The sequence below is a fragment of the Phyllobates terribilis genome, unplaced genomic scaffold, assembly GCF_046119375.1.
Source record: "Phyllobates terribilis strain yellow unplaced genomic scaffold, ASM4611937v1 Scaffold_12__6_contigs__length_324123572, whole genome shotgun sequence".
Taxonomy (NCBI): domain Eukaryota; kingdom Metazoa; phylum Chordata; class Amphibia; order Anura; family Dendrobatidae; genus Phyllobates; species Phyllobates terribilis.
The window spans coordinates 203,095,303-203,108,350 of record NW_027362772.1 but is presented as its reverse complement, the minus strand read 5'-3'; the positions used below and the strand labels follow the sequence as shown (position 1 = coordinate 203,108,350).

The following is a 13,048-nucleotide window of genomic DNA, read 5'->3' as shown; positions in this document are numbered from 1 at the left end:
CAGATCATAGATACCAATGCGCGGCCTTGCCCGCGGTCACTTCATCTGGCGTAGTCGGCAGGATCTGTGACCAACAGGATTCCCACCCAGGCCATGTGTACAGTCAGAAACCCCCGCCGGTGTCTATTGTGAATCAGGTCAGGAAATTTGGCGGACGAAACTACCCTGTACCAGAGTGGGCGGAACAGGTCCGGATACTGGGGGAAATGTATAATATTGACCCTAAGACCTTGGCTGAAATGGCGGTACTGACGCTAGAGGGGGAGGCATGGACGACAGTCAGACTGGAGACGGTCAGGGGCCAGCGTACAGTAGATGATTTGGTGCGGGTGCTGGAGAACACCTATGGGCCGACCACATACCAGGGAACACTGCGACACATGTTCTTTAGACGGACGCAGCTTGAATGGGAGGACATTCCCCAATATGCGAACGCCCTTCAGGTACTCCTTGAACAAACCTGTGGAAAAGGGGAGCAACTAGCTGGTATGGCTTCTCGTGACCTGGTACTGAGAGACCAATTTGTAATAGGACTGAGAGACCAGTATCTTAACCGCACGTTACAGGACTTGATCCGGATGATGCCGGCTCTTACTTTTGCTGAAGTCAAACAGGAAGCCATAGAACGTTCAAGGGGACCCGTCATGGATGTGGGGATTCAAGGTGCTGCGTGCAGATCCATATCTGACATTAAAAATCTGAACAGTGACACGGAAGACCTGAAACAGATGGTAGCAGACTTACAGAGACAGATATTACAGTTAACATTAGACCGACAGGGAGACCAGCGAAGACAGCCTAGTCGTCCCGTGGGACAGTGTTGGTCATGCGTTGATCCTCGCCATAGGGCAAATCGTTGTCCTCAACACTTCCCTCCGCAACAACCTCCGTCGCACCAACGAACAAACCCTCAGTCACCCCAGCGAAGGGAATTTCGATCAGACCAGCGAATGGAACCCCAGCCATATCCACAAGCAGAGCTACCACGCCGGGCCTCACCACAATGGCCGCCGTTAAACTAGACACCCCTGCAGCTGAGGCTCGCGCAGCAGGGGAGGCCAAGGAGAGGGGTGTGGAAAAACAGAGCCGATGGCAGAGTGCTCTTGCCTCGAATAGCCCGACACTTGAAGTTGTCCTGGAAGGAATTGCCGTACAGGGACTGATGGACACCGGGTCACAAGTGACCACGATCTCTGAACAGTTTTACGAAAATTACCTCAAACCAAGAACTGCTCGTGACCCAGACACCACCATTAAGATTATTGCGGCTAATAATCTACCCATTCCAGTGACCGGAGTTGCTTGGATGGACACAAAGGCCTGCGGAGAGGACTTAGGGAAACGAGGGATCGTCATCGTCAAGGAAGGTTTCGGCTCCGAGACCCCAGTGATAGTGGGAATGAACATCTTGAAAGACCTGGATCTTATGCTGTTGACAAGAAAAGGACCCAAATATTGGCAGAAAGTCACCAAACATAAGCCGACTCGTCTGGCATTCCAGCGCGTAATCCGGACCGTTGGACTTCAATAGATGGCAGAGGAACAACTACCCCTAGCCGCCATTATGGTGCCACGCCGTACCCGGATTACTTTGCCCGCTGAAAAAGAGACAGTCATTTCCTTACCCCTTAACACCCACCGACAACTTGAGGGGCTTGAAGTGTTGATCGAGCCGAGGACCCCAAGTGGGGGTAAGCTAAACCCACTAGTTGCTTGCACTCTAGCTGTCGTGCGGAACGGGAGAGTCCCTGTCAGGCTAAACAACACCGCAGGCGTAGGCCTAGCCCTTGAAGCCGGCACTCAACTTGCCCGGGTATATGCTCTACCCACGGAAGTGAATCCCATTGGACCCCTAGAATTCACCCCGTCTACAGAAGGCGACTGGACGGTAACCGTCTCAGCCATAAACGCTCAAGTAGACGATGAAGACATTGGGCGAAAACTACGGGAAAAAGTGCAGCTAGACACGTCTCAGTACACCAAACAAGAAGTGTTTCAAGTGGAGGAACTCCTGCGGGAACACCAAGACTCCTTTGCAAAGCATGACAGACTTTGGGTGTACCACCAGTATCCAGCACGAGATACCCGCGAGAGGTACCGGCAGATACCACCTCAGCAATACCAGGAGGTGAAAAGCCTGTTAGAATCCATGCTACGCGCCGGAGTGGTACGTGAAAGCCAGAGCCCATGGGCTGCACCCGTGGTGATAGTCAAGAAGAAAGATGGTTCCCTAAGGTTTTGCGTGGACTACCGTAGGCTGAACGCTTGCACTATCCGGGACTCATATCCACTTCCTCGGATCGAAGAGTCACTGACCGCCCTGAAGAAGGCCAAATATTTTTCGTCCCTAGACCTGGCCAGTGGATATTGGCAGGTTCCAATGAGTGAGAAGGACAGGGAAAAGACCGCCTTCATCCTTCCCATGGGCCTGTATGAGTTTGACCGGATGCCGTTCGGCTTGAATAACGCACCGGGGACCTTTCAGAGACTAATGGAACGCTGTCTGGGGGACTTCAACTTTGAGTTTACGCTGATATACCTTGACGACATCGTGGTATACTCCGCCACCTTTGAGGATCATCTTCACAAGCTTGGCCAAGTGTTCCAGCGCTTGAGGAGACACGGCTTGAAGTTGAAGCCCAGCAAGTGCCGTCTGTTCCAGCAGGAAATCGACTACTTGGGCCACCGGATCTCGGCCGAAGGCGTCCAGCCCTCTCCGGAGAAGATAGCAGCCGTTCAAGAGTGGCCGCAGCCAACTACCGTCAAAGAAGTCCGGGCTTTTCTGGGGCTAGCAGGCTACTACCGCCGGTTTGTCAAGGACTTTGCTCGGCTTGCTGAACCACTGCATGAGGTTTTCCGAGGGACCGCGAACAGCCCCAGAGGACGACGCATCAGTTGGGGGCCTGACCGAGAAAAATCCTTTCAGGCACTTAAGGCTGCTCTAACATCACCCCCTGTTCTGGCATATGCAGACTACACATTACCGTTTCAGTTGCACACCGACGCCAGCCTTCAAGGTCTAGGGGCGGTCCTCTCTCAAGTTCAAGATAATAAAGAACGCGTGATAGCCTATGCCAGTAGGTCTCTCCGTGACACCGAAAAGAATCCCGTCAACTACAGCTCCTTCCGCTTGGAACTCTTGGCTCTGACTTGGGCTATGACAGAGAAATTTGCCGGCTATCTGACAGGAGCGGAGGTGCTGGTCATGACGGACAACAATCCTCTTGCCCACCTAGAGAATGCCAAACTAGGGGCAATGGAACAGCACTGGATGGCCAGGCTCTCTAGATTCCAGTACAAAATTAAATACAGAGCGGGGAATGAGAATCAGAATGCTGACAGCCTGTCTAGAGTGACATCATCCCCGCCAGTGGGGGACCGGGATGAAGAGTTGGAGGAAGATGAGATGCCTGACTTTGCCCGACTCGCAAAGCAAATAGAAGATAGCCGCCAGTATGCTGTAGGAGGGATTGAAGCCGTAGTGGGATCTCCCCTGTCCCAGCAAGAATGGGCGAAGCTTCAAGATCGAGATCCCGAGCACGTCTTACTGAAACAGTATGTGAATAAACAAGAGAAACCGCCCTCCGAAGAGCCCGACTATCGACCGGAGCCTTGGCTCTGCTTGCCCAGTGGGATCGGCTGATCGTGAAAGATGGCGTCCTGTGTCGCAGGACCCTTTTATCCCATATGCTGGAGGAGTGTTTGCAGATTGTCGTCCCGGTGCAGTTGGCCCATGAGATGGTGGGCGAAGCTCACAGGAGGAACGGCCACTTCGGCATAGACAAGACCCTCCGGTGGACCCAGCAGTTCATTTTTTGTCCGGGGCTCCGTAAGTTGGTTGAAAACGTCTGTCAAGCATGCCGTACCTGTGAATTCCACAAGTCCGCGGAGCAGCGTGCCCCCGTCCAGACTATTAAGACGTCGAGGCCCCTCGAGCTGTTGATGGTGGACTATCTGTTGATCGGAATGGCGAATAGTGGCTACCAGTACTGTCTGGTGATGGTGGACCACTTCACGAAATTCGCTGTCGCTACCAAGGATCAGACTGCTGAATCAGCTGCACAGGCCATCTGTCAGCAATTCGTTCGGGTCTACGGGTGTCCTGAGCGGCTACACTCTGATCAGGGGGCTTGTTTCGAAGGGCGAGTCATTGACGAACTCCAACGGATGTATGGAATCAAGAAGTCCAGGACCACCCCTTACCATCCACAAGGGAATGGCGCGTGTGAACGCTTTAACCGGACCCTCTTACAACTGATCCGGACTTTGGCTGAAGACAAAAAGCCAGACTGGCCTCGATTCCTCCCGGAACTGCTGTGGGCCTATAATAATCAGGTCCATTCCGTCACCGGATACACCCCATACACCCTTCTCTTTGGCCGTCCAGGCAAAGACATCCATGAGTTGCAACTGTCTAGCTCTGAAGAAGATACCTGTGGTACCTATCCTTCCTGGCTACAAACACACCGCCAGAGAATGGAGACTGTCTACCGGCTAGTAGGCCGACAAATTCAGGATCAAGTACACGCTGACCCACTTCCGGTACAAGAAGACCCACTGAATGTAGGTCAACTGGTCCTAGTCCGAATAAAGAAGCCGCAAGGGAAACTCCGGCCCAAGGGGGAGACCGAAGTCTATCGAGTAATTGGACAGCCGTACCCCGGTGGCCCCGTCTATCGAGTGCAGGGCGAAGACAGCGGCAGCATCCGAACTTTGCACCGTAATATGTTGCGCCCCTGCCGTTCCCAGCCTGACTCCCCTACTGTGATACCTAGAGAGATGGATATCACTAATACTGTCGGAGACACTGACCCCGGGGATGTAGAGACTGAATGCATGCCTACCCCTGTCCGTCCGACTGACGCACTTGAACCAATTACCTCCTCTACTGACATGTTGACTGGGAAAGAGAGTGGGGTGACTGATAGGAGAGAGGGGATCCAACCCGTTAGGCGGACAACGAGGACCACTGCAGGGGTACCTCCAGGACAGTCCTACAGAGACCAATATGTGTGGCCCTCTTCCCAGCCGCCCCCTGTCACATCCACAGCCATCGCCGCCCTGGAGCCGGTTGTTGACAGGGACTGCCAACCTTTGAGTGGGGGGGCGTGTAGTGAGCTGGCAGGCTCTGGCTGTTCTGTGATTATTGATATAGAGTCTGTTACAGAAGTGATTACACAGGATGATGTTGCCACCTTGTGGCCAGAGGTTGCACCTGCGCAGGGTGTGATGACAGAGAAAAAGACTGAGCCTCCTGTGTCCGGCCCTAGAGAGTCACGTGACCAAAGTGGGAAGCAGAAAAAAGCGCGCGAGGAGTTTGCTGTGGGCTGTGAAAAGAGCCAGGACGGTGTGCAGGCCCTCGTGCGTGGCGCAGGAGAGACTCTCAACGGGATTTCTTTTACCTGACACCATATCCTCGGGGCCTTCCCCAGCTTCTTCACTGCTGAGGGATACAGCTATTACACTCCCTGCTACTGGAGTGTGGACTGCATAAGGGATCCACAAAAGCTGCTATCCGGATCAGAGAGACTGTAAGCGGGTCCTCTGGCGAGAGGCCGAAGTATTCCCTCCTTTCAGCGTAATTTGTTGTTCCTGTTTTTTTCTCCGGCTGGGACGCCCTCCTGCAAAGACAGACAGGCCTGCGACGGGGGACACATCCTTCTGGAGTAAAGGACTGGTAACGTGTGAGTAGGGACAGTGAGGGTCAGCTTAGCAGTACACGTTATTACTGTGCATATTTACGGTTGTCATTTATTGTTTTTTTTTTTCTTTGCTGTGTTAAAAATGTATACGAGTAAAGATACGGTTATCAAGATGGAGTCTGTGTGTGGGGATCTTGCTGGGCCAGATTATAGATACCAATGCGCGGCATTGCCCGCGGTCACTTCACATACATACTTTAAAAAAATGTTGTAAGAAGGAGGTCATGTCATTTGTTTTCTGGGAAAAATAACATGTACAAAATAGCTAAAAAGACAGAAGCAAAGGTATGAAAGTACATTTACATATGTAGTCACACATTCACATGTCCTGACACATAAAGCAGACAGAGAATTCACAGGCTGATTGCCTGCAGACATTAGTCCAGGAAACTGTCCCCACAGCCCAGGAGATAAATGCTACCTCTCCGCACCCTCCGGGGGCTGCACAGGGCGTCTATCCCTGCCCTTTATAACAATGAGCTTGTATGTTTTCAGAGTCCTTGGTCACCATGGTTGTGTTCCCTTATACACCGTCCTCACAGCCTGCACTGGCAGCTTTGTGAAAGGAGAGACTGCTCACAGGACATCGTGACTGAGCACAACACCAGGCCCTGCCCTCAGTGGAACGTGAGGTAATTTTGCAGCTTATATACTGGCTGTTTTGTGTAGTATACAGGGTGGTGTGTGTAGTATATAGTGTATATACTGATTTGTGTGTGATTACTATAAGAATATATCCCCTCAGTATAATCCCACGGTTATTTTATACAAATTTAATCTCTGAATGTGTAATGACCGGAGGTCCGAGAGAGATCCAGTGAGTCACAAACTGAGACAGAGACAGAAATAAACAACACTTTCTTTACTAAAACAGGGATTAGACTAAAATTCCGTATTGAATGAATCAGTCTCAGGTTCTGCCTGGGACACTGTCTCTACTAAGTACACACAATCAGCAAAAGCTGAAATCAATGTGCCAATCTCAAGGTTTCCAGTTTATGTGAATTATTCTAATGATCTGGAACAATTTTACCTAAACACTGTGCCATTCTAGTGAGGGCGGTCTCTAGGGACCCCTGAGATGGCACACTGAGTACAATCCTACCACTATGAACAATAATAATGCGTGAAACTATACCAATTGCTCTTATTCCCCTAGTATATAGGGATACCTGAGTATCTTACAGTTACGGTACCGTTAACCTCAGATGTGATCTATCACAGGCCTGTGAATCGCGGTGGCTGCAGCTAGTCCCGGATGTTGCCAAATAAAAAGCAATGTTTACAAAAACAGCAAAGGTTCCTTGCCTTGTCGGCCGATGCCAAGCCCACACGCCCGGGACTTTAGTCCTGTAGCCTCAGGTTAAGGTCTGGGAAGAACTCTTCACAAGGCTTGTCAGTATCCTCTCAATGTGAATGGCACCAGACCCCGTCTCTCCTCTCGCAGTCACTCACTGTTTTCCAGAGCACCGACCACGCGCTCCGTCACAGAGATGATATCCTCAGTCTCTTTCCCTCTCACTCTGACGCGCCCCCGGGGCAATGGGGTACTTGGCAGCTGGGCCTATATGGATGCAGGGGGGGGGGGGTATGTCACAGCGGCTGGCCCGGTCCGTGGCCCAGGGCGGTCAACCAAAAAGGGGGATTGTAACTTGAATAGAGATAAAAATAAAATAAATAGTTTGTGACGCCACCTGTGGTACCTGGTAAGGATTACCAGCGCTGCTGCAGACCTCCGGGGGGTGATGGGATGTCAGCTGAGGTTTTTCTGCTCCCCACAGGTGGAGCGGGCCACTGGGGCAGTGTGGAGTTTGATGGTGGTGATGCTGGGGCTTGTAGTGCAGGTGGTAGTGATGGCGCAGCTGAAATAAGGGACGGAGGCAGTGTGGTGCAGTCATCCGAGTCTTTACTCACAGTTCTCATGTACGTTCCACTGATACACTGCGCGGGTGCCACCCTCCCACGTCGCGCTGCGTTCACCAGACCGGGGGTTCAGCTCTTCCTCAGGTAGGTTAGGAGCACTTGACGGAACCCCTCTTTCTTATGTTCCTCTCTAGACCGACTTCACGCTGGGTCTTCTCCCTCCTGCCCTACGCTTCCCCACTCACAGTCCCGATCGGGTGCTCTGAAGTCCCTCTGGGCAACTTGGAGTTCCCCGACCTGCTTGACCCTCATGGTGACTAAGATGAGGCTTTGGCAACTGCACTAAAAAAGCCAGAAGCCTCCGGTTTTTCCAGCCGAGACCTGAAGTAACACGGCTGGTCCAGGGGCCAGTCCCCTTCTTGCGGCCTGATCCCTCTGTCTTCTGACAGATTCGGGGCGAACGGGTGCCGTCCTGCACTCGTCGTACCCCCTGGGATCCCTTCAATAGAACGGAGCCTTCCTCCTCTAGCACTAGGCCCCAGTTGTGGGGCAGATCTGCTAAGGAGACTCTGCTCCCAGACTGTCTTCACTCATTGACCTACTGAACTGTCCTGCCACCCTAAGATGGCTTCCCTTTATATACCTCCTTCTATGGTGCTCCCCTACTCTACTTCCTCCACCCACACACACTACTGGTTCCCCCTACCTTTGGGTTCCCCCCACTCCAGCCAGGGACAGGGCTCAACAGGAAATAGATTGCATCTTGCCCTTCCAGCCGGCCTGGAGCAGTGTAGTGTTGGATGCAGGTGTCCGGGCTCCGGGCAGCACTCCCTCCTTACCTGAGAGAAGGAGACACCACACCTCTGGGTGAGGTGCAGTACGTCTGTGGCGACTGAACCCTCAGGGGCACCACAACTCGACACTTGGCTCGTTCAGCACAAAGTCTCTAGTCCACTCAGTTTGGACTTTCACAAAACTCCAAAGAGCCACACAGCTTTCCCCAGCTCAGCACTCGTTGTTAAGCAGGGACACAGCTTCTCCAGGGCCAGGGGTTAACAACCCCCACAGGGAAAACTTGTAGAGAGAGAGTCTTGTTGCACTTCAGTCCTCACAGTTCTCTTCAGACTCCCCGTCCAGCGTCTTACACAGCAGACACCCTCAGAACATACAGGGTCTCCCGATCTGCCCCTGCTCTGAACTCAGCCAGGCAAAACCCACAGGGTTCTAATGCTCTCCTGCTGCTATCACAGTTCACACTCTCACAAATGGACTAGAGATGAAAAGTGAGAAGAAGTTTCCAGCAAGCCATCCTTATAACCAGATATTACATGTGCTGAGCTGGCTGTGGAGTTATGCAGATTTATTTATTTTTTTTACATTTTTTAACCTACATCATAGAACAAGCCTCTAAGAGGTAAGAGATCGGGTCGCACCGAGTTCGCCATTGAAATTTTTTTCCATATAGACACTACTTTTCAGAAACAGACAGAAGAGATCCCTGTGCAAGAACAGTATACAGGCCCTCTGCAGTCCAATAGCTCATCATAATGCACAATTCCACCTGCTCTGGAAGTAAAAGCGGCCCCCTTACCTCTTGGGCCCCTGTGCGGTTGCAGAGGTTGCATCAATAATAATAATTATAATTTTTATTTCTATAGTGCCAAAATATTCCCCCTCACTTTACAATTTAGAAGTAACTTGAACAAACAAATTAAGACATCACAGAGTAAGGGCGGTTTCACATGTCTGGATATTTCCAGTACCGGAGATATCCGTGTCCCGTGTGTCAGTGTGTGGCACACATGATCACACGTACCGACGCCTGGGAATCAGTGTACTGTTAGCGCTGTTCCCATGCGCCGGGTGCTGCCCTCATCATTGTTCCCTGCTGGTGCTGTGATCAGCACGAGCAAGTGACAATGTTGGGAGTAGTAGTGTTTGCTCCCGCAGTGTCCCTGTGTAAAAATAAGAAATAAATTAAAAAAAATCATTATACTCACCTGTCCGGAGATGTCCACTTAGGTAATCCTCTGACCGCTGACACCACGGAGCAGAGGAGAATGAGCCTCTGCAGCTAGCGGCCCCGAAGCTGCGCTGACCTCAGGAGCAGTGTACAGTCACTCAGTGAGCTCAACTCAGGGTCTCGCTCACTGGAACAGCTCATTTTCCCCTGCTCCCCAGCGTCAGCCGTCAGAGGATTACAGCGAGGGACATCTCCGGACAGGTGAGTATAAGGATTTTATTATTTTATTCTTATTTTTACACATGGACATTTCGAGAGCAGATACTACTACTCCCAACATTGTCTCTTGCTTGTGCTGATCACAGCACCAGCAGGGAACAATGATGAGGATAGTGTTCAGCACCCAGCGCTTGGGAACAGCGCTAAATGTACACTGATTCCCAGGCGCCAGTACGTGTCACACTACTGAAACACAGATGTCATCCATGTGTGTTCAGCGTGGGACATTTTGCGGACCATGCAGCATGTAAAAAACGGACATGTCAGCGTGTGGAGCACACAGACACACGGTCCGTTGAAACACATTGACATGTGCGCAGACCTATAGATTTCAATGGGTCTGCGTGTGTCAGTGTACGTGTGGAAACTGTCACCACTAGCGTTGAGCGAGTATGTTCTATTAGCCCTTTCACCGAGTATGCTCGGGCCAAGCTCCGAGTATTTACAGCTGCTCGGTGATGAGGTTAAATCGCTCCCGTGTGCATGATTTGCGACTGTTTGACAGTTTTAATACATGTGAGGAATGTCTATTTCTTACACATTTATCACATGTAATAAAACTGTCAAACAGTCGCAAATCATGCACACGGGAGCGATTTAACCTTATCACCGAGCAGCTGTAAATACTCGGAGCTCGGCCTGAGCATACTCGGACAGAACATACTCGCTCAACCCTAGTCACCACACGTACTGGACACACTGATGTGTGAAAGAGCCCTAAGGCTATGTTCACACGTTGAGTTTGTGCAGCATTTTTTATTCAAATTAAATTGATTGCATCACCTGGGTACTCTTTACTTTGAGCTTCTGAATTTGGCTACCACCTTTTTCTCCATATTCAAAGAAGCTGCTTTTTACAGTACCAGCAAAAACTATGAGAGTTCAGAAATCTCATGCACACACGCTTGGGAGTTCTCCTCCTGACTGAATTTGAGAGCTGCAGCGTTTTTGAAATTTGCAGCATATCAATTGTTTCTGAGTTTTTGCATAATTTTTTCACGCTTAGTAAACAATGAGAAAGTGAAAAAAATGCAACAGCCTTGTTTGCAGCATTTTCGCTGCGTTCTTTAAGTGATTTTAGTGAATAAAACTAACTTTATTAAGTATGTACTGTAGACAAATGACACCTGTAATGTGCACCTGAAAAAGCTGCAAAAACACTGAAAAAATGGGCTTTTTAACCCCTTTACCCCGGGCCATTTTCTGTTTTTTGCGTTTTCGTTTTTTGCTCCCCTTCTTCCAAGAGCGATAACTTTTTTATTTTTCGGTCAATATGGCCATGTGAGGGCTTATTTTTTGCTGGACAAGTTGTACTTTTGAACGACACCATTGGTTTTACCATATCGTGTACTGGAAAAGGGAAAAAATTCCAAGTACGGTGAAATTGCAAAAAAAGTGCAATTCCACAGTTTTATGTTTTGTTTTTTTTACCATGTTCAATGCTAAAACTCACCCGCCAATATGATTCTCCAGGTTATTATAAGTTTGTAGATGCCAAACATGTATGGGTTCATTTTTATTTAAGTGGTGAAAAAAAAATCCAATATTTGTTTAAAAAAAAAAAAGTTGCCATTTTGCGAGACTTGTGGCGTCCTAATTTTTTGGGATCTGGGGCCGGATGAGAGCTTATTTTTTGCGTGCCGAGCTAAAATTTTTATTGATACCATTTTGAGATAGATGCGATGTTTTGATTACCCGTTATTGCAATGTTGCCGCGACCAAAAACACTTTATTTTGACGTTTTTCATTCTTTTTCTTGTTACGTCGTTTACCGATCGGATTAATTATTTTTATAAATTGATAGATCGGGTGATTCTAAACGCAGCGATACCAAATATGTGTATGTGTTTTTTCTATTGTTTTATTTTGAATGGGGCTAAAGGAGTGTTATTTATACTTTTAGATTTTATTATTTTTATATTTTTTTAAAAACATTTTTTTTTTACTTTACTCATGCTTCAATAGTCTGGGAGACTAGAAGATGCGATTGTCTGATCGCCTCTGCTACACACAGGTAATGATCAGATCGCCTGTGTGTAGCAGAAACGCTCACTTGCTATGAGCGCCGACCGCTGGGCGGGGTTAGTGACGAGCTACCGGTAAGCGCAAGTTAAATGCCGCTGTCAAGAGATTGACAGCAACATTTAACTAGTTAACAGCCGATTCCACACGCTGTACGGATCAGCTGTCATGTCCCCGGAAAGGTGCGGGAGGGAGAGACTCAACATGTGTAGTAATAGTACGGCACATGTCAGAAAAGGGTTAAAATCTGTGTTTTATTGCCAACAGAACAGCTTCTGGCAGCAGAAAAAATACTGCATGTAAATATAGACTAACACATTCCAAGAGGAGAGGGTCTTACTTGCAAGTTTACAATCTATGAGGAAATAATGTTGACAAAAGGTAAAAATAAAAAGTGCTTGTCATTGTCCAGCCTTAAGTACACTGCTCAAAAAAATAAAGGAAGCACTTAAACAACAGAATATAACTCCAAGTAAATCAAACTTCTGTGAAATCAAACTGTCCTCTTAGGAAGCAACACTGATTGATAATTAATTTCACATGCTGTTGTGCAAATGGAATAGACAATAGATGGAAATTATTGGCAATTATCAAGACACCCTCAATAAAGGAGTGGTTCTGCAGGTGGGGACCACAGACCACATCTCAGTACCAATGCTTTCTGGCTGATGTTTTGGTCACTTTTGAATGTTGGTTGTGCTTTCACACTCGTGGTAGCATGAGACAGACTCTACAACCCACAGAAGTTGCTCAGGTAGTGCAGCTCATCCAGGATGGTACATCAATGCGAGCTGTGGTAAGAAGGATTTCGGTGTCTGTCAACGTAGTGTCCAGAGGTTGGAAGCGCTACCAGGAGACAGGCCAGTACACCAGGAGATGTGGAGGGGGCCGTAGGAGGGCAACAACCCAGCAGCAGGACCGCTACCTCTGCCTTTGTGCAAGGAGGAGGAGGAGCACTGCCAGAGCCCTGCAAAATGACCTCCAGCAGGCCACAAATGTGCATGTGTCTGCACAAACGGTTAGAAACCGACTCCATGAGGATGGTATGAGGGCCTGACGTCCACAAATGGGGGTTGTGCTCACAGCCCAACACCGTGCAGGACGCTTGGCGTTTGCCACAGAACACCAGGATTGGCAAAGTCACCACTGGTGCCCTGTGCTCTTCACAGATGAAAGCAGGTTCATACTGAGCACATGTGACAGACGTGACAGAGTCTGG

The 13,048-nt window shown here is 49.4% G+C and overlaps 1 protein-coding gene across 2 annotated transcripts in view; it reads left to right on the top strand.

The window, feature by feature from the left end:
* Positions 1-5,527: 5,527 nt before the first annotated feature.
* The window catches only part of DRC12 (dynein regulatory complex subunit 12 homolog), a 52,301-nt gene continuing 44,780 nt past the window's right edge, over positions 5,528-13,048 (top strand). Inside the window, exons 1-2 of one of the 2 annotated variants that reach the window (XM_073657842.1) lie at positions 5,528-5,684; positions 6,198-6,334. The gene's annotated coding sequence lies outside the window, so the exon portion shown is untranslated. The remainder of the gene's footprint in view (positions 5,685-6,197; positions 6,335-13,048) is intronic. The other variant, XM_073657841.1, reaches the window with a different exon arrangement.